Raw genomic sequence first — 26,466 nt, 5'->3', positions numbered from 1 at the left:
CCTCTGTGGTTATCTTGATTTCAGGCTCAGGTAGAAGCCCCTCACTTGGCTGGGACTTATTGTTCTTAAAGGATCTAATGATCAGTTCATTATGTTGTCAGCTCTTTGTGTAACTGTCTTCAGCATGAGAGAAGATCATTGTTATGGAAATTCCCCTGCTCCTGTCTATTTTCCCTAATAAATTGGGTGCAAATGAAAACCTGAGCCTAAGGAGAGAGAAAAGTTAAACCAAGTCAGAAATTTAGGCAAAATAATGGTTTGATATTTATAAAATATTGCCCCTTGATTTTCTGTAAATATGGTTGATTTACCACTTAGATCTTTGATTGTGCCAGTTGCAGGTTGGAGAGAGGAGGGTGTTGTATCTGGTAGTGGCCCATTTGGGTTCCTATGAGAAATAGCAGAGCTTGGAGCTATTGTGCAACATGGTTTATTCTGGAAGCTAAAAGACCTTAACACAGTCTCTGTTCTTGCTAACGAGTCTCTTCACACCCTGATCTTTTGGGGGTGTAACATCCCTGGTTAGCAGCTTTGTTAACTATGCTGGCTCTGGGCTCCAGGCTTATTTATTAGTGGGAAGCAGAGCCTTTGGAGCTGTGACTCTCACAGATTTCTCTAGTCCAGTGGCTGCAGTGGCCAGCCACACAACTGGCTCTTTTGTGGGTCCTCTTGGACCTTCCTTAATCCCATTTCCCAAAGGTGGTCTTCTGCTTCCTCCCATGGATGATTCCAGAAAAACATGACTGTTCTCTACAGTGGTGCTCTTCAAATTTTATCATGGATAAGAATTACCTGGAGCACTTGCTAAATTACATATTCCTGGCCTTCCCCCAAGATTCGGATTCAGTGGGTCGGAGTTGGTACTTGAGAATAGCATTGCTCTACCTGCCTTTTGAGTTCTTTTCCAAAATTCCTTATCACTCTGTTTTCTGTGCTGTTTCCTTCCCATTCTCACAGGTTTGTCATCACCAAGTCCATTTCTGATGGTGGAAGCCCTAACTCCATTGGTTCCTTCACTTTCAATAGACTCCTTGCCAACCCATTCTCAGCAAACGTCTGGGACTAGGGCCTCAACGGTAAGTGTTTTCCTTTCCTGTGCAAGGCATATGCCAGATAATGGTGAAATTTATGATATTTTGCTCTTAGCGGCTTGTAACAATAAAAAACTGCAGATAATGCCTGCCAAAATAATACACGTCAAAGGCTAATGAGAAGAGGAAGTGGTACGTTTCACAGGAGCTCAGTGGAAGAAGCCAGCCTTTGTTGGGCGGAGTCAGGGAAGACCTTTTGGGGAAGGAGAGAACTTGGATTGACCCTTGAAGGGTGAGTGAGATTAAAACAGACACACACACACACACACACACACACACACGCACTCACACCATCACCACCACCCACCACCACCACCAATTCCGGAGCTTTCTTTTCCTAAAAAAGATACTACAGAAAAACATGGAGGGTTAAAAAAGGAAAAAAAGGAAACAAGCAATAAGCCTAATTTCTGTTGTTGAATTTTCTTTCACTCTTTTTTCTAAGTGTATATAATTATTTTTAACTTATTAATGTAGCAAATTGCAAACATATGCAAAGTAAAGATAAGAGTCTAATGAGTTGCATGTATCCATCACTTGGTTATTAATTTATGGCCCATCCTGTTTTCTTTATAGTCTCTTTATTACACCCATCCCTTCATTATTTTGAAGCAAATCTCAGACATTATATAATTTTATTTGTGAACATTTTAGCATGTATCTCTGAGAGGACTACTTCTTTAAATGTAGCACAAAACCATCAGCACCCCTCCATCAGCAATGTGCCTTAAAGTCATAAAATATCCAGATAGTGTTCATGTTTCTCAAATTATCCTGTAAATGCTTTTTTATTGTTCTAAACTGTTTGTTTGAATCAGAATGCAAACAAGATCCATACCTTTCAACTGGTTAATATGTCTCTTAAAACTTTTTTTAAAAATTACCTTTACCAAGATATAATTTACGTGTAATAAAATGCACCCATTTTAAGAGTACAGTGTACCTGGCCTGTAACAACCACCCCAATCAAGACATAGAATATTTTCATCCTCCTTGAAAGATTCTCTTGTGTGCCTTTGCAATTAATCTCTACCCTCCCTCAACAGCTCCAGGCAACCACTGGTTAGCTCTGGGTCTCTGATTCTGGATGCAATTCTTTAATAAACCTCCCTGATTGTGGGCCCTGGGCCAACTCCTGCACTTGGTTTTTCTCTTCTGCCCTTTGGAGTTGTCTGGGGCTTTAGGGATGAGACTCACTTGTCTTGGGGATCTTGGGGTGGGATGCTCACAGTTCTGATTTATCTACAAATCTAACTCCATCTGCTTTCTTTCTCTCTTTCTGGGATATATATATACACACATTTTTTTTTTTAATGGCTTTTCTTGTTTCTAGTGCTATCATGGTTTTATTGGTAAAAAAAAAATTGTAACCTGTCAAACTCAGTGGTGACATAAACAAGAAATAGTTTTTATTTCTTTCCATCTTTGCCTTCAGCTGTACTTTGTCAATTTCTTCCTTCTTGTCGCTTAATAAAAATCTTGGGCAAATTCCTTGCCTTTTTAGTTACTTTCAACTTCGTGTGGTCCAGGTTAGAACTTCTGTAGTTGGAGGTTAGACCAGACCAGGTTAGATTAATTTAAACTCCTCCTGCAACCTGTGGCTCCAGGGACTGCCGGGAAGAGAGCTTTGTCTGCTCTCTAAGAAGATTATTCTTTCCCCAAGGCTGGTTCTTCCAGAGTTGGGAGCAGGGAGGAAGGACGGTGGAGAGGGGTCTGCTGCAGCTTATGAGAGGAGGAAGACATCCTGACTTTGCTCTGCCTTGGAAAAGTTCCCTCTGGGCCAGGTTGGCCTCCTCTGACATGGGGTGTGGCTTTCTGGAGGGGCAGGGGTCACCTGGGGGGACCGGCAGCTGTGTCCCCCTCCAGCCCCTGCGGGTGGTCTGGCTGAGTAGCTAAAAGGGGCTCAGTTTCCCCTAAATACGTGTCTTAGAATTGGGAAGATGCCGTTCCTCATAGGAAATCTGGGTGATCCTAACAGGAAGGTGGAGAAAGGGAGGCTAAATCAACAGATGCCCAACATGGATGTTTAAAGACCTTTTGGACAGGTGCAAACAGAAAAGGAGAAGCAATTTTCCTAAAAGGAAATGATATGTCTACATTGAAGTCCTGATTTTTAATCTGCACCTAATGTGTATTTTACTCTTCAGGAAAAATCTAGATAATAAAAATTCTTAAATGTCCAGAAAACGCTGTGTTCTTTTTTTTACACTGCATCATCCTTTCTTTCTTTCTTTCATGAAGGTGATGGTGAGAAAATGTTTGGATTTTGTTATTACAACTTGATAGTATTCTCATGTTTGTGTTATAGCTAATCTCCTCCTGGATTTATTGTTTGTTCTAGAGTTGACTTGTAAATTGCCTTTAGCTTTTTTCCACATCTGAGCAATGAATAATTTTCATTTCTTTAGTTTCCACCTCCCAGTTGCCTCAGAAGAGACACAGCAGGTTTAGTCCTCTCTCTCTCTTTCTCTCACACTGAGATTACAGTAAGACCAAGAGGTTATCCGACTGGGCTTGAACCAGGGATGAATTTATTTTCTTTCGAAAAATGAACCATCATGAGACTCCATCAATGCCAGAAAGAAATTTAATAAACAAATGTCTCCAGCTGGTTGAAGGTAGATACCTTTAAATTCAAGACATTTTTCATTGTAATTGCAATACCATTCACAAAGTTAACAGTGACACTTTGGAGAGTTTAGAAATGAGATGCACTGCAATCTGCTACCAGGCATCATAGTCACAGGGTTTTATTGTTTTGGAAATGGCAAAATGAGTATTGAAAAACATTAATTGCCTGCACTTTGATGTGATAGAAGAGCACATTACATTTGTTCTGCCCTGTCGACCCTTGTTTCACAAAGACAATTTTAGGTACACAAGAAAATATTTTTTTCTTATCTCCATGGCATCTGCAAATGATGTTTCTTAAATCAAAAGGCATTCTGAATAATTTTGGCATTTAAAATCTTCTAATGAGAGTAGCAAAATATTATAGGAAGAGCAATGGACTTAATTTGTACTCCAGTTTATATTTAGTTTCTTACAGGCTTTATGAACACTGTCAACTTGTTCAAACTCTCTGGGTATGAGTTTCCTGTTCTGTAAATAATGGAGCTAGACTAGGTATTTTTTAAGATCTCTTCTATCCACAAAATCCATTGATTCTACATTGTAAAAGAAGAAAATCAGGAAACCATTAAATAAATTATTCATATCATCCTCTTTATTATTAAATAACTAGCCTCTGTTTTATTACATTTATTCTTTGGCATTTTAGATGTTTTTCAATGTTTTAAGAGTGATCTACTATTCCATTTTGTTTTCTAATTTCTTACTGCTGGTTAAAAGGGAAGCTTTGATTTTTGTATATTTAGCTTGTATCTAGTTGTGTTACTGAATGCTTTTTGTTCTAATAGGTTTTTTTCAGTGCTCAAATTTTCTAGTAATACAAACTATAAATAATGATTTTAGAGCCTCTAGAACAATTTTGAAGAATAGTGGTAATGGCAGGCATCCTTCCTTGTTTCTAACTTGAGTAATAATGCATTCAATATTTCCTTGTTTAATATGGTGTTTGCAATTGTTATATGATGACTACCCTATCAATTTTAGGATTTGTGTTTCTACTTCAATTTTACTTAGAATTTTATGTAATGCTTTTCTGGCACCTATCAAGATAAGCATGTGGATCTGTTTTTCTTCTTTAATCTATTGATATAATGAAATGGCATTAATAGAGTTCCTGATGTTAAACCTAGAATCTTAAACTATATTAAAAGTCCTGTAATAAACGCAACTTGATCATGGTGTTTTATGTATATAATAGACTTTATTTTTCAGCACAGTTTCACATTTACAGAAAAATTGTACAGAAAGTACAGAGTGCTCATCAACCCCCCCACCATCCCCAGTTTCTCCTATTATTAATCGGGGGGCCAGGACGGGGCACTGGGGATGGATCGTGACTCACTCTGAGGATGGAATCATTGACTTTCCATTTTGCTACCATGTACCACTGATGAATGAGACTCTGCTTGGCAACTCAAAGGCCCTGCATGTTGCAGTGAAGGTTCTAAGCTTTAGGATCAGGAGACCTGTGTTTGAATCTTGACTCTGCCACTCATGAATGGTGTTACTTTGGGCAAGTCCCTTTGCAGCTGTGTCCTCATCTCCTTGTTTGTGTAGGGAAGAGTAAATGAACTAATCTCTGAACAACATTTGGCTCAGTACCTGGCATGCAGTTAATCTTGGTAGGTGGAAACAGCAGTGATAGTTATTATTGATTTAGCACCTTAGACTCAGTTTGTCATTCACAAAGGGTAAGGCTCTTTCCTTCAATTCCTACCTTTTGAAGTGTTTTTATCAAAAACGGATGTTGGATTTTGTCAAATGCTTTTCCAGCATCTATTGAGATGATCATTTGATTTTTCCCTTTCGAATTTTTAATGTGTTGTAATACATTGATTGATTTTCTTATGTTGAACCATCCTTGCATGCCTGGAATGAACCCCACTTGGTCATAGTGTATGATTTTTTTAATGTGTCTTTGGATTCGATTTGCAAGTATTTTGTTGAGGATTTTTGCATCTATATTCATTAGGGAGATTGGCTGGTAGTTTTCCTTTTCTGTAGCATCTTTGCCTGGTTTTGGTATTAGATTGATGTTAGCTTCATAGAATGAGTTAGGTAGTGTTCCATTTTCTTCAATGTTTTGAAAGAGTTTGAGTAAGATTGGTGTCAGTTCTTTCTGGAAAGTTTGGTAGAATTCCCCTGTGAAGCCATCTGGCCCTGAGCATTTATTTGTGGGAAGATTTTCGATGACTGATTGGATCTCTTTGCTTGTGATGGGTTGATTGAGGTCTTCTATTTCTTCTCTGGTCAGCCTAGGTTGTTCATATGTTTCCAGGAAATTGTCCATTTCCTCTACATTATCCAGTTTGTTGCCATACAGTTGTTCATAGTATCCTCTTATAATTTTTTTAATTTCTTCTGGATCTGCAGTTATGCCACCTTTTTCATTCATTATTTTGTTTATATGGGTCTTCTCTCTTTTTGATTTTGTCAGTCTAGCTAGGGGCTTGTCAATCTTGTTGATCTTCTCAAAGAACCAACTTTTGGTAATATTTATCCTTTCTATTGTTTTTTTGTTCTCTATGTCATTTATTTCTGCTTTAATCCTTGGTATTTCTTTTCTTCTACTTGGTTTAGGATTGGTTTGCTGTTCATTTTCTAGCTTCTTCAGTTGATCCATTAGTTCTTTGATTTTGGCTCTTTCTTCCTTTTTAATATATGTGTTCCGTGCTATAAATTTCCCCCTCAGCACTGCTTTTGCTGCATCCCATAGGTTTTGGTATGTTGTGTTCTCATTTTCATTCGTCTCTATATATTTAGCAATTTCTCTTGCTATTTCTTCATTAACCCACTGATTGTTTAGGAGTGTGTTGTTTAACCTCCAGGTATTTGTGAATTTTCTAAGTCTCTGACGGTTATTGACTTCTAATTATATTCCATTGTGGTCAGAGAATGTGCTTTGAATAATTTCAATCTTTTTAAATTTATTGAGGCTTGTTTTATGTCCCAGCGTATGATCTATTCTGGAGAAACTTCCGTGAGCACTAGAAAAGTATGTGTATCCTGGTGATTTGGGATGTAATGTTCTGTATATGTCTGTTAAATCTAATTCATTTATCAGATTGTTTAGGTTTTCAATTTCCTTATTGGTCTTCTGTCTGGTTGATCTATCTATAGGAGAGAGTGATGTGTTGAAATCTCCCACAATTATTGTGGAAACATCAATTGCTTCCTTTAGTTTTGCCAGTGTTTCTCTCATGTATTTTGTGGCACCTTGATTGGGTGCATAGACATTTATGATTGTTATTTCTTCTTGTTGAATTGCCCCTTTTATTAGTATGTAGTGGCCTTCTTTGTCTCTCAAAACATTCCTGCATTTAAAGTCTATTTTATCTGGTTTTAATATTGCTACACCTGCTTTCTTTTGGCTGTAGCTTGCATGAAATATTTTTTTCCATCCTTTCCCTTTCAATTTCTTTGTGTCCCTGTGTCTAAGATGAGTCTTGTATGCAACATATTGATGGTTCATTTTTTTTTGATCCATTCTGCAAATCTATATCTTTTAATTGGGGAGTTTAATCCATTTACATTCAACGTTATAACTGTGAAGGCATTTCTTGAATCAGCCATCTTATCCTTTGGTTTATGTTTGTCATATATATTTTTCCTCCCTCTCCATTAATATCCTTTATTGTACCCATACCGAATCTCTTTAGTACTGAACCTTTCTCCAAGTCTCTCTGTCCTTTCTTTGTTTCTCTGTCTGTAGGGCTCCTTTTAGTATCTCCAGTAGGGCAGGTCTCTTGTTAGCAAATTCTCTCAGCATTTGTTTGTCTGTGAAAAATTTAAGCTCTCCCTCAAATTTGAAGGAGAGCTTTGCTGGATAAAGTATTCTTGGTTGGAAATTTTTCTCACTCAGAAGTTTAAATATATCGTGCCACTGCCTTCTCGCCTCCATGGTGGCTGCTGAGTAGTCACTACTTAGTCTTATGCTGTTTCCTTTGTATGTGGTGAATTGCTTTTCTCTTGCTGCTTTCAGAACTTGCTCCTTCTCTTCCGTGTTTGACAGTGTGATCAGAATATGTCTTGGGGTGGGTTTATTTGGATTTATTCTATTTGGAGTTCGCTGAGCATTTATGATTTGTGTATTTATGTTGTTTAGAAGATTTGGGAAGTTTTCTCCAACAATTTCTTTGAATACTCTTCCTAGACCTTTACCCTTTTCTTCCCCTTCTGGAACACCAATGAGTCTTATATTTGGACGTTTTATATTATCTATGATATCCCTGAGGTCCATTTTGATTTATTCAATTTTTTTCCCCATTCTTTCTTTTATGCTTTCATTTTCCATTCTGCCATCTTCCAGGTCACTGATTCATTGTTCAACTTCCTCTAGTCTTGTACTATGAGTGTACAGAATCTTTTTAGTTTGGTCAACAGTTTCTTTAATTTCCATAAGATCATCTATTTTTTTATTTAGTCTTGCAATGTCTTCTTTATGCTCTTCTAGGGTCTTCTTGATATCCTTTGTATCCCGTACTGTGGTCTCATTGTTCATCTTTAGTTCTTTGAGTAGCTGCTCTAGGTGCTGTGTCTCTTCTGGTCTTTTGATTTGGGTGCTTGGGCTTGGGTTATCCATATCGTCTGGTTTTTTCATATGCTTTATAATTTTCTATTGTTTTTGGCCTCTTGGCATTTGCTGAACTTAATAGGGTTCTTTTAGGATTTGTAGACCAATTGAAGTCCTTATCTCTAATTTATCAGATCTACAGCTTTGTGGACTGCACTTTCTCTAACTAACCAGCAAGTGGTGTCCACGAGCCACCTGTTCTCCACAAGCCAGTTCTCCCCTGCTTAGCCTTTTTGGTGAGTGGGGGAGTGAGTCTTGTGGGGTCCAATTGGTGTACCAAGCTTGCGTGTGTAGTTGGTGTTGCCCGCCCTGTATATGGGGCGTGTTTCTGGGCAGTCAGGGAGTGGGGGTGGCTCTAACAATGAAATCTCCCTGGTGATCCTGGAGTTTTAAAGCTGCTGCAATAGTCTAATCCCTCAGTTCAGTCCTGCCACAGTTTGTCTCTGCCACTGACCCACAAGTCCTTGGTATTGGCGTATGGCTCCTGAGACTTGCAAGTGGGTCCCTCTTCCAGGCTGTGCACCCCCTGGTCCTCTGTTGAGGGATGACTGTGCTATGTCACAGGTGAGTGCTGTCCCCCCAGGGCGGTTCTGGGCTGCTGGGCTGTGTAGGGAGGCTCTCAGTCTGCTGAAATGATGGCTGAATGGGGCTTTGTTAATTCATACTGCTCCACCTTCCCAACTCTGGGACAATCAGCTGAGATTGCAGGGAAGGCAATGTCCATGCCCAGTTTTGTGGTGTGTGCCTGTTATTTGAAGCACTTCCGTCACACTGGGTTGTCTGGGGCAGCTCTGGGCTATGGGGCTGGCGATGGGCAGGAGTGTTTCCTGTCCACCAGGATGATGGCTGTGAGTGGACACCCCCCTTTTCTTGGGAAGTTGTGGTGTTTAGTGAATTTTCTCAGCCACTGGATTATTGCCTTTTGTCTCAGAGCTCTCTTAGTTCTGCTTTTGTCTTGACCTGCCCAAATTGCAAGTCTTTGAAGCTTTCTGTATTGGGCTTCTTAGAGTAATTATTTTAGAAAAAGAAAAAAGGATTAAAAAAACAAAAACAAAAACAAAACAAAACAAAACAAAACAAAAACAAAAGGGCCCTCCTCACAGATCTAATGGGTTATTGAAATGCTAAGAGACAAAGCAACCAGGGTCATTAAGGAAAGGTCCACAGGGCAGAGAGATCAGCTTTTCTTCGGGATTTGCATATGAGCCTCAGGGCCTGAGCTCTGCCCTTCCCCTTTCTATGTTCACCAGAACTCCAAAAATCCTCCACTTTTATTTTGGAGTTTTTTGTGTTGTTTTTTTCTATGTCTGTCTCCTCTCTGCTGGGCTGGCTGCTCTCAGATTCTCTGGTGTCTGGTCTCAGTCTATCTACGGTTGGAGTTTGGATCAGTAGAATGAGTTTCTGATAAGAGCTGCCACTGCAGTTCTCCCTTCTCCTTCCCGGAGCTGACAGCCTCTCCTCCCACGGGACCGAGCCTGGCAGGGAGGGGTGCGGGTCCCCTGGCCACAAAAACTTACAGATTTCGCTGATCTCAGCAGTTCCACGTTTTCATGAGTGTTGTATGAAGTATGCCCAAAGTCAGATTGCTCTGTGGTGTCCAGTCCACGCAGTTCCTGGCTTTCTACCTACTTTCCTGGAGGAGTAACTAAAACATACAGCTCACCCGTCAGCCATCTTGCCCCACCTCCAGCTCTTTCCTTTTGAAGCCTCATAGCAGACAGATCTAGAAACACTTGCCTTCCACCATGGAGCTGCTTTCCTGTCCTCTGCAGATTGGGGCAGACGCAGATGGCCTGATGCAGGAACACAGGCTCCTCTGCTCCTTCCCAGCCAGCTGGTCAAGTTAGGCTACCACCATCAGATAATCTTGTTCCCACACCTTGAACTCATGATAATATCTGGGCAAAATGGCTGTATGAGAGAAAAGGTGACTGATACATGTTTTCCCTGCCTGGGTTATAAATTTGGAATTTTTGAGATTTGACATGGCAATTTAAGGAGTCTGTTTATGGTCTGTTTGGAATATCAGAGAACACAAGGCCTCTGGGCCTCTTAAGACAGAAGGCAGGTGACAGCGAAATTTGGTCTCCTGAAAGTTTTCTCACCTCCCTTTCCTTCCTATTCTGATGGGAATGGACTATATCTAAAGGAAGACAAATTGGGATAGGAGTTGCAAATATACTGAGTCTTAGTTTGCCAAGGTTGCTATAAGAAAATACCACGAACTGGTTGGCTTAAACAACAGGGGTTTGTTGGCTCACAGTTTTCAGGCTAGGAGTCTGAAATGAAGGTGTCAGTAGGCCACGTCATCTTTGAAGTCTGTAGCATCCTGTGGCGGCTTGCTGCCAATCAATCTCTGCCTCTGTGACATGGCGATCTGTCTCTTTCTGTCTCCTCTGGCGGCTTCTACTTCCTGTGTCCAAATTTCCTTCGCTTATAAGGACTCCAGTCTACCAGATTAAGGCCCACCCTGATTCAATTTGGACTCAGCTTAATAGGATCCTTGAAGAGCCTATTTACAAATGAGTCCATACTCACAGGATGTGATTGAAAGAAGATTCAATCTATCATACTGTAATGTTGAAATCCTAGCTTCTGTTCCATGGGACATGATACATGGCCAACAAATTCCCTTCAGATTTCTTGCTCCAAATAGCCTGATTCCCCCCACTCCTTACCATTCTTATTTTTATCCATAGGGTATTGCATGGCTATTGGAGGGGAAGCCATAGCAGCTTATATAATTCCATGCAACTTATGAACTCAACACCAACATTATCTCACTCGTTTCTTAGAATAATCCTATGAAGCCAATAGAGCAGACAGAATTATTGCCTTCATTTCATAAATGAAGAAACTGAGGCCCAGGAAGGCTGAGAACTTTGCCTACGGTCACCCAGTGGAACTGAAGGAGAACCAGGGTTTCTACCATCAAGCCTAAAGCCACTTCCTCCTTCGGCCAGTCTCTCTGCATGGACCGAATCTCAGATAGGAAGTCTCACATCTGACAGTTCTTGGCACTTCCTGCCCAGAGTCTCCAGCTTGGCTCAGTTTTCTTTAGTTTGGGTGATGGAGAAAGAGGGAGTGAGACTTAATAAATGCTCTAAATTCTCCAATGATATAAGCTCTGTACTTGTATCCTCAGTTTAATCTCTTTAGTCACCCAAACCTTTCCCAAAAATGTGCTCCTTCAGTGCCCTTGATTTCTGATAGTTTCTCAGAAGTTCCCTGCCTGGGGTGGCCACAGTCACGTGCAATTTAGCTCTTCACAACCTCTCCTGGCAGCACTGGCACTGCAAATGCAAACCCTCATCCTCATTGCATTGGACCCAAGGGACAGAGATGACATTTTCTGTGAGACTGAAGGAGAGCAGGAGCAGGTGTGAGGAAGGGTTGTTTTGCAAACCAAATGCTGTAGGATGATTTTTTTTACAGTCTTAGGAGAGTCAAAATGTTTACTCAGAGAGAGTGGAAAATATTACTCAGGTTGTTCTCCTCCATAACAAGAAGGAATAAGGGTATCTCGCTGACGGACTAGCTTAGTGCTCCGTGCCTTCCCTTCTTGCCCAGAAGTGATCGACAAATTATTTGCACAGCAGCAAAAATCATAAAGTTGGTAATCACTTAAAAAAATAAGTTGGCAGTCATTGGTTCATTTTCACAAGCAGAGCAGTGGTTCTCCATGGGGTGGTTTTGCCCTCCAGGGGACATCTGGGAATGTCTGGAAACAGTTTTGGTTGTTACAGCTGGAGGGGGCTGCTACTGTCATCTACTGGGTAGAGGCCAGGGATGCTGCTAAACATCCTAAAAGTATCAGGTACAAAATATTAACAGGGCCGAATCAGGGCCAGCATGCATTAGTCACTCTGAAAATGTTGGCCCAATGGTTGGGTGCTGATATATTTAAGAGATTGGAGTAAGGCAATGCTGGTTGCAATGTTTTTTTTTTTTTGAGGGGTGGGGGGTGGTGTGCATCAATTTTTTTGGTAATTTTTTGGCCCTTTTTAAAAAATCTGCAAATGAGACATGATCATATTCTTACTGCAAAAGATTTAAACAATGAAGTGAAGAGAGCAAATGTAGCTGTTCTGCTTTACTTTTGTCTCATGCTTTACCCTTTACTTCCCACTCTCTTACCCCTACCCTGCTGGGGGCCATGTTCAAGGGCATCAGTGTGTGCATACACACTTTTTTTTACATAAACCAGATCATTTCATAGATATTCTTCTGCAGCTTAGTTTTTTCCTTTAATTATGTGTCTCTGAGGCTAAGGAAGAGACACATTAACACCATTTTATTCTTTTTAAAAAAGCTGCAAAATAAACCTAAGTATTTTGTGTTATTATAAATAAGTTATTATGGAAAAATGTGAAAAAATAAAAAGAGAACCGAATCACCTGTAATATCATTAGCCATAAATAACTACAATTGACATTTTGGTAAATAAATTTTGTGCCACTCAACGTTTCAGAAAGAACAGGTAATCTCATATTGTCCAGGTTGTTATGGTAGCAACAAACTCTTCTGGCTCTTGCTCTGTGCCAGGCAGGATTCCATTTAATCCTCACAGTAACACTGTGAATTAGGTGCTATTTTATTCCTGCTTTATGGATCAGGAAACTGAAACGCTCAGAGGCAGTCTGGCTGAGTCCTTGCTTTTTACCCATGCACTGTGCATCCTGTTCAGAAAAAATAACTTTCTGGGAGGTGGGGAAACTTTGGAGAAATTCTGACTTTCACTGAACATCAGCACATGCTTAGCACTGTGCCAGGTGTCCTGGCCCTCCAGGAGCTCATCGTCTCAGGGGGTGACAGGTGGACGGATACCAGCAGGTCAGTGTAGTGAGCACGGAAACAGGGATGAGCTTCAGGAGGCAGCAGTCACCACTTAGTTTCTGCCAGAACTCCGGGAGGGGAGCCCAGAGCCATTCTTAATTAAGAAGGATCCATCCTTATTATTCAGCCTTTGTGTCTCTGACTTTTGAGGCATGTCTAATCATCATTTGCCTTATAATCTTGCTCCTGAGTTTTATAGCAGGAGAGGCCATTTATCAAAGTAACTATTCAGGCTTTATAAAAAGGCAGGGTTTGGTATGCCATTGTTGAAATTGTTCATTTCCAGAGTAGGCCATTAGATAGTCCAGAAAAGATCATGTTCTTTTAATCCCTTCCTGTCCCATGGAAATGGATTAAAAGAACATGATCGTTTCTGGAGTACAAATAGCCTCCAAACCATCACAAAGGCAAACACAACCCAATTTAAAAATAGGCAAAGGACTTGAACAGACATTTCACCAAAGACAAAATACAAATGGCCAATAAGCACATGAAAAGATGCTCAATGTAATTAGTCATTAGCTCAACATTAAAACCACAGTGAGATACTACCTCAAACCTACTAGATTGACTATTACTAAAAAAAAAAAACACAGAAAATAACATGTGCTGACAAGGGTGCAGAGAAATACGAACCTTAGTATTTTGATGGGAATGTAAAATGGTGCAAAACAGTTTGGCAGTTCCTCAAAAAGTTAAACAGAAGTACCATATGACCGAACAATCCCACTTCTAGGTATAAATTCAAAAGAACTGAAAGCAGAGACTAGGACAGGTATTTGTACACCAATGATTATAGCAGCATTATTCACAATAGCCAAAAGGTGGAAGCAACCCAAACGTCCACCTGCAGATGAATGGATAACCAAACTGTGGTATGTACGTAGAATAGAATATTAGCCTTAAGCAATGAAGTTCTGATACCCATGATAACATGGATGAACCTTGAAAACATCATGTTGCATGAAATAAGTCAGATACAAAGAGACTTACATGAAAGAACTAGGATATGCAAATTTATGAACACAAAAAGTAGTGTACAGGTTACCAGGGGTAGGGAGAAGGGGAAATGGGGAGTTAATGCATAAAGGGTACAGCATTTCTGTTTGGGGTGATGGGAAATTTCTGGTAATGAATGGTGGTGAGGGTAGCACAACTTTGTGAATGTGATTAATCCCTCTGAATGGTATGCTTGGGGTGGTTGTGCTGGTTTGTATATATATTATGTCCCCCAGAAAAAGCCATATTCTTTGATGCAATCTTATGGGTGCAGATTGATTAATCTTTTTGATTAGGATGTGCCTCTTGATTGGATGTTTCCCTGGAGATGTGACCCACCCAACTGTGGGTAATACCTTTGATTAGATTATTTTCATGGAGATATGGGCCTGGCCCATTCAGGGTGGGTCTTGATTTAATCACTGGAGTCCTATAAAAGAGCTCACAAACAAAAGGACCTCAGAGCAGCTTTTTTTAACTTTTTATTTTGAAATAATTTAAAACTTACAGGACAGTTACAAAAATAATAATGATAATAAAAACATAAAGAACTCTGACATATTCTTCAAAATGAGAGAGACATTTTGGAGATGGCCACTGAAAGCAGACTTTCGCTGACACTTTGGAGATGCTAGCCCAGTGTTTGCTCCAGAGAAGCTAAGAGAGGACAAAATGCCCCAAGAGCAACATTTTGAAGAAAGCACAGGAGCTGAGAGAGAAGTGGAACACAACCCGGGATTGCAGATGGCAGCCACGTGCCTTCCCAGCCAACAGAGGTTTTACAGACACCATTGACCTTCCTTCGGTGAAGGTATATACATGTTGATGCCTTAATATGGACATTTTCATGGCCTTCAGACTGTAAATTTGTAACCAAATAAACCCCCTTTATATAAGCCAATTCATTTCTGGTATTTTGCATAATGGCAGCATTAGCAAACCGGCATAGTAGTTGAGATGGGAAAGTATATATGTTGTAAATGGGAAAGTATGTATGTTGTAAATGGGAAAGTATATATACTTCCACAATTAAAAATAAAAAAAGAGCAACTAAAGACACAATGGCAATTAAATGTAATGCGTGATCCTGGACTGGATGTGATAATTGAGGAGAAAAAGCCAAAAAGGATATTGTTGGGACATATGAAAAAATTGGAATATAGACTGTAAGCTTTATGTCAATGTTACATTTCTTAAAGTTGATAACTATATTTAAGGTGATTACATAAGTGTATATCCTTATTCTTAAGAAATGTGTATAGAGGTATTAAGTGTTCAAGGGGCATGATGCATACAACCCACTCTCAAATATTTAAAAATAGGTAGATATACAGAGTGACAGATGGATAGATAGAGGGATGAATGGATGGATGAATGAATGGATAGCATGATTTGGCAAAAGTGGGCAAAATGTTAAAAAGTGGTGGATCTGGGTATCTGGGTGGGGAGTATGTCAGAGTTCTTTATGGTTTTTTTTCTATTATTTTTGTAACTGTCCTGTAAGTTTAAAGTTATTTCAAAATAAAAAGTTAAAAAAAGTGCAAGTCCAGAGAAAAGCCTGAGGACCCAGATTCCTTCTATTTATTTATTGTTATCATCCATATGTTGTGGCCTCATCCATGTTGTCCAGGAATGCTCACCACCCTGCCAGTAGGAAGGAGGGGACAGAGGAAAGGAATGGCAGGTCCATTCCCTCTAGAAGTTCTACCCACAGGTTGCACATGTCCCTTCTCACATACTGCATTAGCAGGGTTCTCCAGGGAAACAGAACCAACAGGAGATATGAGATTTTATAAAAGTGTCTCACGGGGGACACTGTGGGGATGCAGGAGTCCAAATTCATAGGGCATGCGCAAGTCTAAATTCCGTAGGGCAGGCTGCAAGCTGGCAACTCTGATGAAGGTTTTCAGTGAACTCCCTAGGAGATGCTGGCTGGATGAAGAAAGTTCTCTCCTCTTCCTTAAAAGTCTCCAACTGATTGGATTAAATCCAACCAATTGGATTCTCTCATTGTGGAAGATGCTCCCTTAGTTGATTGTAGATGTAATCAGCCATAGATGCAATCAACTGACAGATGATTTAATAAACCAGCCTTCTGATTTATTAACCTGCCAAGAAATGCCAGTGCTTGCTTGACCAGACAACTGGGCACCATCACCTGGCCAAGTTGACACAGGCACCCAACCATCATATATACCATTAGCCAGGACTAAGTCACCAAGAGGGCTGGGAAATGTAGTCTGCATTCTAAGTATCATATGTCTTTCTAGATGTTCTATTACTAAGAAAGAAGGGGAAATAGTTAGGGTGTAAGCAGTAGTCTCTGCCACATCTGGAATCCAAGTTAGGACAAGGGTATTGTTTACTGAGCCCAGAGTTGAAGAGGTGAGGTTTAGATATTTAATACCTGTTAGAACTGTTAGCATCTACTTGCAACAACAGACATAGACCAGCCCTGGAACCAGACAGCTCAAGTGTGTGGACCTTGTTGTTCTAGGTCCATGAAGAGTACTTGAGTGGTCCAGGCTGTCACTGTCTTTCTATTTAGTAAAGAGCAAAGAATCCCTATCGAACATGTGGGAGAGTAGGGTTTGACTACTTTCTCTTTTTTAAAATGTTTATGTGTGCATATATACATATATATATATATTTGATTAAAGAAGTTGTGAGTTTCAGAGCAATCATACATAAAATATAGGATTTCCATACACCACCCCACCAACAGCACCTTGCATTGGTGTGGGACATTTGTTACAACTGATGATAGCACTTTTAAATAATTGTACTATTAATTAAAGTCCATGGTTTAACATAGGGTTCCCTATTTGTGTAGTATAGTTCTATGGATGTTTTTAAAAATTTATTCTGTTACCATATGTATAATCTAACATTTCCCCTTATAATCATATTGATATATATATCTCAGTGCTGTTAATTGCATTCATGTTGTGATACCATCGCCACCAACTATTACTTAAACATTTCCATCATTCCAAGCCTTAACTTCCTATTCCCTATCCCCAGCCTGTCCACTGGTAACCTATATTCTAGATTCTGACTCTAATTGTTTCAAATCCATGAGAGCGTACAGTTTTTGTCTTTTGTGTCTCACTTATTTCACTCAACATGATATATATTTACAAAATTTTATTTATCCATTTCATCGGTTGATGACACTTGGGTTGCTTCCATCTTTTGTCAATTGTGAATAATGCTGCTATGAATATCAGTGTGCAAATATCTGTTCAAGTCCCTGCCTTCAATTCTTTTGGGTATATACCTAATACTGGGATTGCTGGGTCATATGGTAGTTCTATACTTAGCTTTCTGAGGAACTGCTAATATGTCTTCCACAGCGACTGCACCATTTTACACTGCCACCAGCAATGGATGTATTCTTGTTTCTCCACATACTCTCCATCACTTGTTATTTTCTGGGTTTTTTTTTTTTTTTTTTTAGTTGCAGCCATTCTAATGGGTGTGAAATGGTATCTCATTGTGGTTTTGATTTGCATTTCCTTGATGGCTAATGATGTTGAGCAACTTTTCTTGTGCTTTCTGGCCATTTGTAAATCTTCTTTGGAGAGATGTCTATTCAAGTCTTTTGACCATTTTTTAAATTGGTTTGTTTTTTGTTGTTAAGTTGAAGAATTTCTTTATATATTCTGGCTATTAAACCTTTATCGGATATGTGGCTTCCAAATATTGTCTCTCATTGTGTAGGTTGTTGTTTTACTTGCATGATAAAGTCCTTTGTGGCACAAAAGTTTTTAATTTTGATGAGGTCCCATTTATCTTTTTTTTTTTCTTTTGTTTCTTGTGCTTTGGGTGTAAAATCTAAGAAACCATTGCCTAACACAAGGCCCTGAAGAATGCTTTCCTACATTTTCTTCTAGGAGTTTCATAGTTCTAGTTCTTATGTTTAAGATCTTTGATTCATTTTAAGTGGGTTTGATTTTTTCTTGATGGAATCACAAGTATTTTTCCACTTGACTATAAGCTTTATGAAGCCAAGGACTGCATCTCTTTTATTTACCACCATCTTGGATTGGTGCCTGGTACATCACAACTAGAGGATGAGTTTTATTTGTTGAATGAATTAATGAATGATCTCTCTCTTCTCTTCACTCCTTAGAGATGTTAAGCCCATTTACTTTAGAGCTGATATTTTTCTGGTACACCCAGACTTCACTTCCTCTTTTTCCTCTTGACCCTGGGAGGCAGTCTCTCTCTAAGGCAATAGCCAAATGTTTCACAGTTCAACTCTTAATGTTGGGAAACCTTCAATTTCCCATCCCTATTTGCTACACCGTCTGTTAGTGAAATTAACCTCTTTTAAATTACTGCTGACTCCCTATATATCATTAAGTACAACTTTGCTACTTAGGAAGCCAGATCAAACGGTATCATGCCCCTGAGTTTTGACATGTCAGACTTTTATTAAAGCAGCATCTACAGATCTCCAGAATTTGGGAACTTGAGCTCTTTCTAATATTATTTTTGTAGGTGTAAACTGTAGAGGCCTTGATTTTCTTCCTGAAAGACATGTTTGAAGAGGATGCTCTTCTTGGGTGAGCCTGGGACTCATTTGAAATGAAATCTTTATGAGATTGTCAGGCAAAGTCTGTGATTTGGGCTTGTAGGAACAATGCCTTGTGTGAGGCCCTTGGGCAAGATCTTAGGGCCATGTCCAGATGTGGGAGAGGGTGGAAAATAATTATCAAAAATTTACATACTGTGATGGAGAGGTTCATGTGTCAACTTGGCCAGGTGATGGTACTCAGGTGTCTGGTCAAGCAAGCACTGGCCTAACCATTACTTCAAGGACATTTGTGGCTGGTTAATAAACCGGAAGGCTGGTTTATTAAATCATCAGTCAATTGACTGCACCTGTGACTGATTACGTCAGCAAAGGGCGTGTCTTCCACAATGAGAGAATTCAATCAGCTGGATTTAATCCAATCAGTTGAAGACTTAAGGGAGAAAAAGAGAGGAACTTCACTTCTTCTTCGGCTAGCCAGCATCTCCCAAGGAGTTCACTGAACACCTCCATTGGAGTTGCCACTTTGCTGCCTGCCCTATGGAATTCGGACTTGTGCATCCCCACAGTTGCATGAGACGCTTTTATAAAGTCTTACATTTACAAATATCTCCTGCTGATTCTGTTTCCCTAGAGAACCCTAACTAATACATATACCATTAGCAGCATATTCCTACAAAGAGTGCACATTCCAGTATTTTCTAGATTATTCTTGTTAAAAAAGAAATCTCTATTTCCTACAGTGGGGATCTCTCAGAGGAGATGGAAACCGAATGCAAGTGGGGAAGAGAAAGGGTGGGAAGGTGAGTAGAAGAGGGAGAAGCTAGACAATTGAAGTTATAGGATATCTTTGCTGATAACTCTTGGGTAAGAGTTTGGAGAATTTAGCTTCAATGAGTAAGAATGAGGAATTGGTTTCCTTGGTACCTGGGAGACTGGAGACATAATTTCTTTTCATTTACACTTCTAATCATTGAGTGCTTATTGTGTGCCAGGTGCTAATTAAGGTTTGATTAAAAAGTTGTCAGTCTCTACTTTCCAGGAACTTACGAGATAGAACGTGCAACGACAGACCCAGAAGACACTTTTTAAGCGCTCATTGAATTTGCTGGTTTCTCTTAAGGTTCGTTTACTTGCTTCAGATCTTGATTAAATTCAGTTCAGAGCTAGATTTAGCTGAACACAGGAAATAATGGGAGGGGAAAAATCCATTAGGAAAAGTCATGCATAGTAAATTTAAGGCTGTTCGAAGTGGGTCATTTCAGTGGTCTAGATTTATATCTCCTGTGAACCAGTGAATGGTCTTCAAACAATCCTGAATCTGTAATGATTGTAACCTTTGTGGTGCTTTTATTATGCGCCAGGCACTGTGCTAAATTCTTACATGGGTTATATCATCTAATCCTACAAGAGTTTTTGGTGTGAGTGCTATCTCAACACATTTTACAGAGGGGGAAACTGAGGGTCAGAGAGATTAGAGAAAACTGCACAACTAAGAAGGGTACAGGAAGTCTGATTTCAAAGATGGTGTGCTCAAATACTTTGCTGGACTGCTGTTTCAGGCAAATAAGGGAATCTCATTCATGGTTTTCTTATTTGGAGTACATGCTTATCTGCTGGATTATCTCATTCTGCAAGCTCCTGTGTGAACAATAGCATTTTATTCTCGAATGTTAGAAACTATGGTTATAAGAGGGGAGCTTGCCCTTGTTTAAAGGAAACAGCCCTGTCAAGAGTTAAGCTGGGGGTGCTGCTAAATATAAATATAACCCTTTTTGGGAATTCGTAGGGCTTTTGGGAAAAGCCAGTTAGGGCCATGCAAGTGAGGATAAAAGATCTGAGGAGTCAAAGTGTTGTCAGGAGGGGATTCTACATGACCAGATGCAACAGATGGACACAGATTCTCCCAAATGGTCCATAGGGTCAAAGCATATGATCCAGGGTTCAACCACCTGGGGACCTACTGGGGCCTCAGTGGGAAGCAGAATGTCTGGCATTCTTTTACTTGTCTAATTGGAAGTTGTCCTCTGAAGGATAGCGAGAAGTGCCAGCGGTGTTGACCTTGGGAAAAAGATGCTAAATGGTGAGTTTTTTTGGTGCCTGTAAGAGTAGTTGTTGTATATAGGAAAACTAGTTCTTCTTCAAGCTTTTAAGTTCGGTTTACATCTCTTACTATCCTAAGTCTAGCAAATTTCAGTAACAGCATATAAATTCTAACTATTCCTGAGATTGAAAGATATGTACCCACCAAGGAAACAAGTACATCACTCCATACAATTTTGGGAGCTGCCGTCTCTGCTTGAGGCAGCCAGAAGGACACAAGAAACCAGGAAACTGCCATTTTCTAAGGAAACAACTAACTGTTCTGGAAGATGTATATGGTGGACCTAGTTGACACGGAGAAAATAGAATGGCTCTAGTCTTCTACTCTTTTTTCTGCTAAGGAAGGGATTTTCAAAAAGAACACTAAAATACATATTGATAAAAAATAAAAAATAAAAGGGAATAAAGGCTGAGAGCCTGAATTTTTATATAAACGATTTGGGATTTCTGATTCCTTTTGGAGGGGAAGGAAATATTTCCCAGGGGATTTCCTATTGGGGTCACCCAACCACAGTGAGTAGAACTGAGGAATTGTGGAGGATGGGAGAGGTGTTGGAAGTTTGGAGACCTACAAAAAAGTTTTGATTTTTGAAAAGGGAAAGAAGGCTTTTTTTTCCCCCAAAATACTATTGTATGGTAAGCTTGACACTGAAGCCAGTCAAGATTCTAGAATAAATTAAAGGAATTACTTGTGACTACTTAGAAATGAAAGTGATTGAAAGGAGTTAGTGCAGGTTTACTAAGAATGAGTAACATCTGACCTTATTTCCTTTTGTCTAGCAGAGTTATTAGACCTAAATGTCAATTACCTAGAGTTAAAAAGGCATCTGACAGGGACATAATCTTGGGACTGAACAGAGTGTTGTGAGCAGGGATTAGTGTATTTAGGTGGATTCCTGACAGAATCACCACTCAAAGGATATTGATTGACTTGGTCTTCCCAGTGGAAGGATTTAATAGTGTGTGCAGAATGTCATCCAGCATTTTAAAATGCTGTCCTTGGTATTTTAATTTCAAATCTCAAATATTAGAATGCACACATGGCAAAAGGAGATAAAATATTTTGGAGGAAAGAACAGTTTCGGAAAGATACTATAGATTAAGTTGTGGATCAAGACCAAAATATTTATTGGTGTGTTTTATCGTAGACCAGGCTGTGAATACAGCTTGACCCAAAAGGTTACAATGGCTCATATACAATAGAAATTGATTTCTGGCTCACATAACAATATGAGGTGATGTTCATGGTTGGCTGACGACTTTCTATGGGGACCCAGACTCCTTCCACCTTGAGGCTCTCCTCTCCCCAACAGCCTCTTGGGCATCTACTCTTGATCTGCATCTAGATATAAAGAACTGGGAGGAGACACTCTTGATTTTTTTTTTCAGCTTCATTGTTTACTGTGGAAAATTTGAAACATATATAAAAGTAGAGAGAAACTAAAATGAATTCCAAATACTTATCATTCAGATTAAACAATTATTAATTTAGGGCCGATCTTGTTTCCTCTATATCCTCCCACCCATTTCCTCCCTCCCTTCTCCCACTGGATTGTTTTGAAGCCAGTCCCAGCTGTTGAATCATTGTATCTGTAAGTATATATCTCTAAAATATAAGGACTCTACTTTTAAAAAGCATAACTATAACACCATTATCACTTCTAAAATTCTAATAATAGTTCCTTAATATCATCAAATATCTACTCAGTGTTCAAATTTCTCTGACTCATATTCATTCTCTCTCTCTCCCCCGCAAATGTTTATGTGAATAAGAATACAAACAAGGATGTACACATTGTAGTTGGTTGATATATCTGTATAATCTTAATCTATAGGCTTCTCATCCCCACTTTTTTTAACTGCAAATTCTATTGAAATATATTCACATACCATATAATCCATTCAAAGTATACAATCAATGTCTCACAGTATCATCACCTAGTTGTGCAATCAGCATCACACTCAATTTTAGACCATTTTCATTACTCTAGAAAGGACAAATAGACATTAAAAACAAAACAAAATAAAACAAGAAAACCAACAACCCAAATACTCCATACCTCTTTTCTCCCTGTGCCAGTTTGGATGTATTATGTTCCCCAAAATGCCATGTTCTATGCAATCTTGTGGTGGCAGATGTATTAGTGTTGATTGGGTTGGAATCCTTTGAGTGTTTCCATGGAGAAGTGACTCAATTAACCATGGGCGAAATGTTTGATTGAATTATTTCTATGGAGATATAGACCCCGCCTATTCAGGATGGGTCTTGATTTAATCACTGGAGTCCTATAGAAGAGCTCGCAAACAGAAGGACCTCAGAGCAGCTGAGAGTGACATTTTGGAGAGCAGCTGCAGCTTAGAGAGACATTTTGAAGACAGCTCTTGAAAACTGATGCTGACATTTTGGAGAACGCCATTTTTGAAACACAACATAGGAGCAAGTAGACGCCAGCCATGTGCCTTCCAGCTAACAGAGGTTTTCTGGATGCCAATGGCCTTTCTCCAGTGAAGATACCCTATTGTTGATGCCTTACCTTGGATACTTTATGGCCTTGAGACTGTAACTTTGTAACCATATAAACCCCCTTTATAAAAGCCAATCCATTTCTGGTATTTTGCATAAGAGCAGCATTAGCAAACCAGAACGCTCCCTTATTATTGACCCCTAGTATTGGTGTGGTACATTTGTTACTGTTGATGAAAGAATATTAAAATATTACTCTTAACTATAGTCTGTAGCTTGCATAGGTACTTTTCCCTCCATATGTCACTCTAATATTAACTTTTTGTTCAAGTGTCATACATTTGTACTAGTTCGTAAAAGAACTTATTTATATTTGTAGAGTTAATTATAAATATGTCCACCACAACGTTCACTGTGTTATACAATCCCATCTTTTAACCTCTAGCTTTCCTTCTGGTGACTTACATGATTCTAAACAACCCGTTTCAACCAAATTCACCTACAATTCAGTACTATTAGTTATAATCCCAATAATGAGCTATCCTTACCTCTAACCATTTCCAAACATTTAAGTTTAATCTTGTTAAAAATCCTGTACATCTTAGGTGACTGCTCCCTATTCTCTAGCCTCATTCTATCTCTTGGTAACCTATATTCTAATTTTCATGACTATGAATTTATATATTCTAGTTAGTTCGTATTAGGAAATCATACAATATTTGTCTTTTTGTGTCTGACTTATTTCACTCAGAATTATGTCCTCAGATTTCATCCATGTTGTTGCATGCTTCAGGACTTCATTCCTTCTTACTGCTGAGTAATATTCCATCATGTATATACCACATTTTGTTTATCCATTCATCTATTGATGGACAGTAGGATTATTTCCTTCTTTTGGAAATTGTGAATAATGCCACTATGAACATTGGTGTGCAAATGTCTATTCATGTCCCTGCTCTCAGATCTTCTGCCCACCCCCACCCACTTTTGCCCTTTGCAATTTACTCATTGAAGAACTAAGGTGGTTTGTTCTATATTGCTGATTGCAGCTCTACTGTGTAGTTTAACATGTCCTTCTCTATTTCCTTCAAACTGATCATTATATCCAGAGTCAGGTTCAGATTCAGAGTTTTTTTAATTCTTTTTTGTCAAGTTACTTCACTGATGGTGGTACGTATTTTGACTATTTACGATCATTGTGCACATCCATTGTTTCATTAGGGGTTTGTAAAATGGATTTATTCTACCATTCCTTCCTCCTTTATTAGCCACCATTCTTCTATAAAGAGAAACACTTCTCATTAATTTTTGGCTATTCCGAGATCACAGGACTTCTGTTCACAAGTCACACGGCCACACTGAGCTGCAATGGAGGCTGAGAAGTATAATTTAATTGTGTGCCTCAGAAAAAGAGGAAATGGATTCTGGCCAACAGCTGTTCCCCAGTGGCCAGGGTTATATAAACAAAGTGAAATTTGCTTGTGATAGAGTTAAGGTCCATAAACCCAGCTGCCCATTTAAAAGGCAGGGTAGGGGGCACAGCTTGGCAGTAGCATGGCTGAAAAAAGACTCCGAAGAGTTGGTTGAAGGGAGCTCACTGAGGCAACGCTGGGATGTGGCTGCCCAAAGAGCTAATCCAACCCTGGGCTGCATCAACAGGAGCAGAGCATATGACACTGGGAGTTGTTGATAAACCAGAACAGAAGACGAGAAAAGCAGTCAGGATAGTGGGGCGATTTGAAGTCACATCCTGTGAGGATTGGCGGCTGGAGCTGGGATGTTTAACCCAAGACTCTGATGGGACTTGAGGGGTTTCTGAGGGCTGTTTTCTGGAGAAGGGTTAACCTGGATCTGAGGGTGTCTGGGGGAAGCAGAAGGAGAGGGAAGAATTCCACAGAGGATGGCGGTTGAACAGAAGGATGCTTTTCTCATTTGAGATGTTTTCTTTTAACAATTGTCGCTGTGTAATGGTGAAATGGGCTGCCTTGGGGAGGCAATGGGCCCCCAAGGACTATGGGCCCCTTGTTCCTGGAGGGTGTGAGGAGGGATTTGGGCACCAGTTGACAGAGATGGGGGTGGGGAGCTCAGCAGAGGAGGTGTCCGCTCCTGTCCCAGCCCTGCCCTGGAGGAGCCTAGGAGTCGTGGGAAACCTTCCAGCACAGCGGAAACCCAGGGCCTGCCACGGAGGGGAGCTGCATGCTGAATGCTCGGTTTTAGGCAATTCTTTCATTTCTTGTAGAGAGCAATTATTGTTTAACTTTTGCTTGACTTTTTTCCTTAGCGAAATTTAAAAAAATTGTTATAAAATACTTGATAACAGTTATGTTTGGGTAAGTGGGTGGCATCTGCTTATGCCTGCTTTCTGTGGAGCACACCTGAGTGCCAGCCCTGCACTGGGTGCCGGGGTGCAAAGGCGAGTAGCAGTGAAGCTCGCTCTTGAAGCCTGTAGTCTGAGAGAGGGGTGATGTGCCCAGGAAGAAACACATTTCAATGTGGAGGAAGGTGTGGGCCCAGAGGTAGGGGAGCGACAAGGTGGGCAGGGGTGAGTGTGGGCTCATCGAGGGTGGGCTCGGGGACAGCTTTGTGGAATCGTAGGGGAGGAGACGCCCTAAGGAAACCTGAATGGTGAGCAGAAGTTACACATATGTGCAGGGGAAGGGCATTGCCGGGGAGTCCTTTCTCTGGGAGTGAAGGTGCAGACATGGTGTTTTGGGGCTGCCATGGACCAGGAGCATGACTGCAGTATAGGACATGTGTTGGTGATGCTGAAGGGGAGACGGAGGGGCTGGCAAGGTCTGCGCCTGTAGGGCTGGGGGAAGCACGCTAAGGAGCTGATGCTCCATCCCGAAGGCTCTGACTTGGTCTCTCGGGCACACGAATTGCTGAGGAACCCTAGGCTGGGAGTCAGCACCCAGGATGCAGGGTCCTGCTCTGCAGTTGTTAAGCCTCTGATGGTACACACTTGCCTGCATTCAGCCTTAGTTTCCCCATCTGCATATCAGGGAGGATGAATTTGGAGAAGCATAAGGGCTGGCCAGCTTGGAGCCAGATTACCTGTGTTCAAATCCTGACTCCAATCCTTATTGGCTGCTATTTAACCTACCTGCCTCTTAATTGGTAAGTTGGGAATATTAATGGTACCCATCTGTGATGGTTAGGTTCATGTGTCAACCTGTATGGTCAAGCAAACACTGGCCTAACAATTGCTGTGAGGACATTTGAGGCTGGT

General features: G+C 40.1%; 1 long non-coding RNA gene across 1 annotated transcript in view; it reads left to right on the top strand.

Annotated features, from left to right (window-relative positions):
• The first annotated feature begins 992 nt into the window (after positions 1-992).
• Positions 993-26,466, top strand: part of LOC119510616 — a 345,643-nt gene continuing 320,169 nt past the window's right edge. Inside the window, exon 1 of the long non-coding RNA XR_005211984.1 lies at positions 993-1,076. This is a non-coding gene — a long non-coding RNA (uncharacterized LOC119510616). The remainder of the gene's footprint in view (positions 1,077-26,466) is intronic.

This window comes from Choloepus didactylus, chromosome 15 (assembly GCF_015220235.1).
Source record: "Choloepus didactylus isolate mChoDid1 chromosome 15, mChoDid1.pri, whole genome shotgun sequence".
NCBI classification, from domain to species: domain Eukaryota; kingdom Metazoa; phylum Chordata; class Mammalia; order Pilosa; family Megalonychidae; genus Choloepus; species Choloepus didactylus.
Note: the sequence above shows the minus strand (reverse complement) of the source record. Positions and strands in the feature narration are given on the sequence as shown.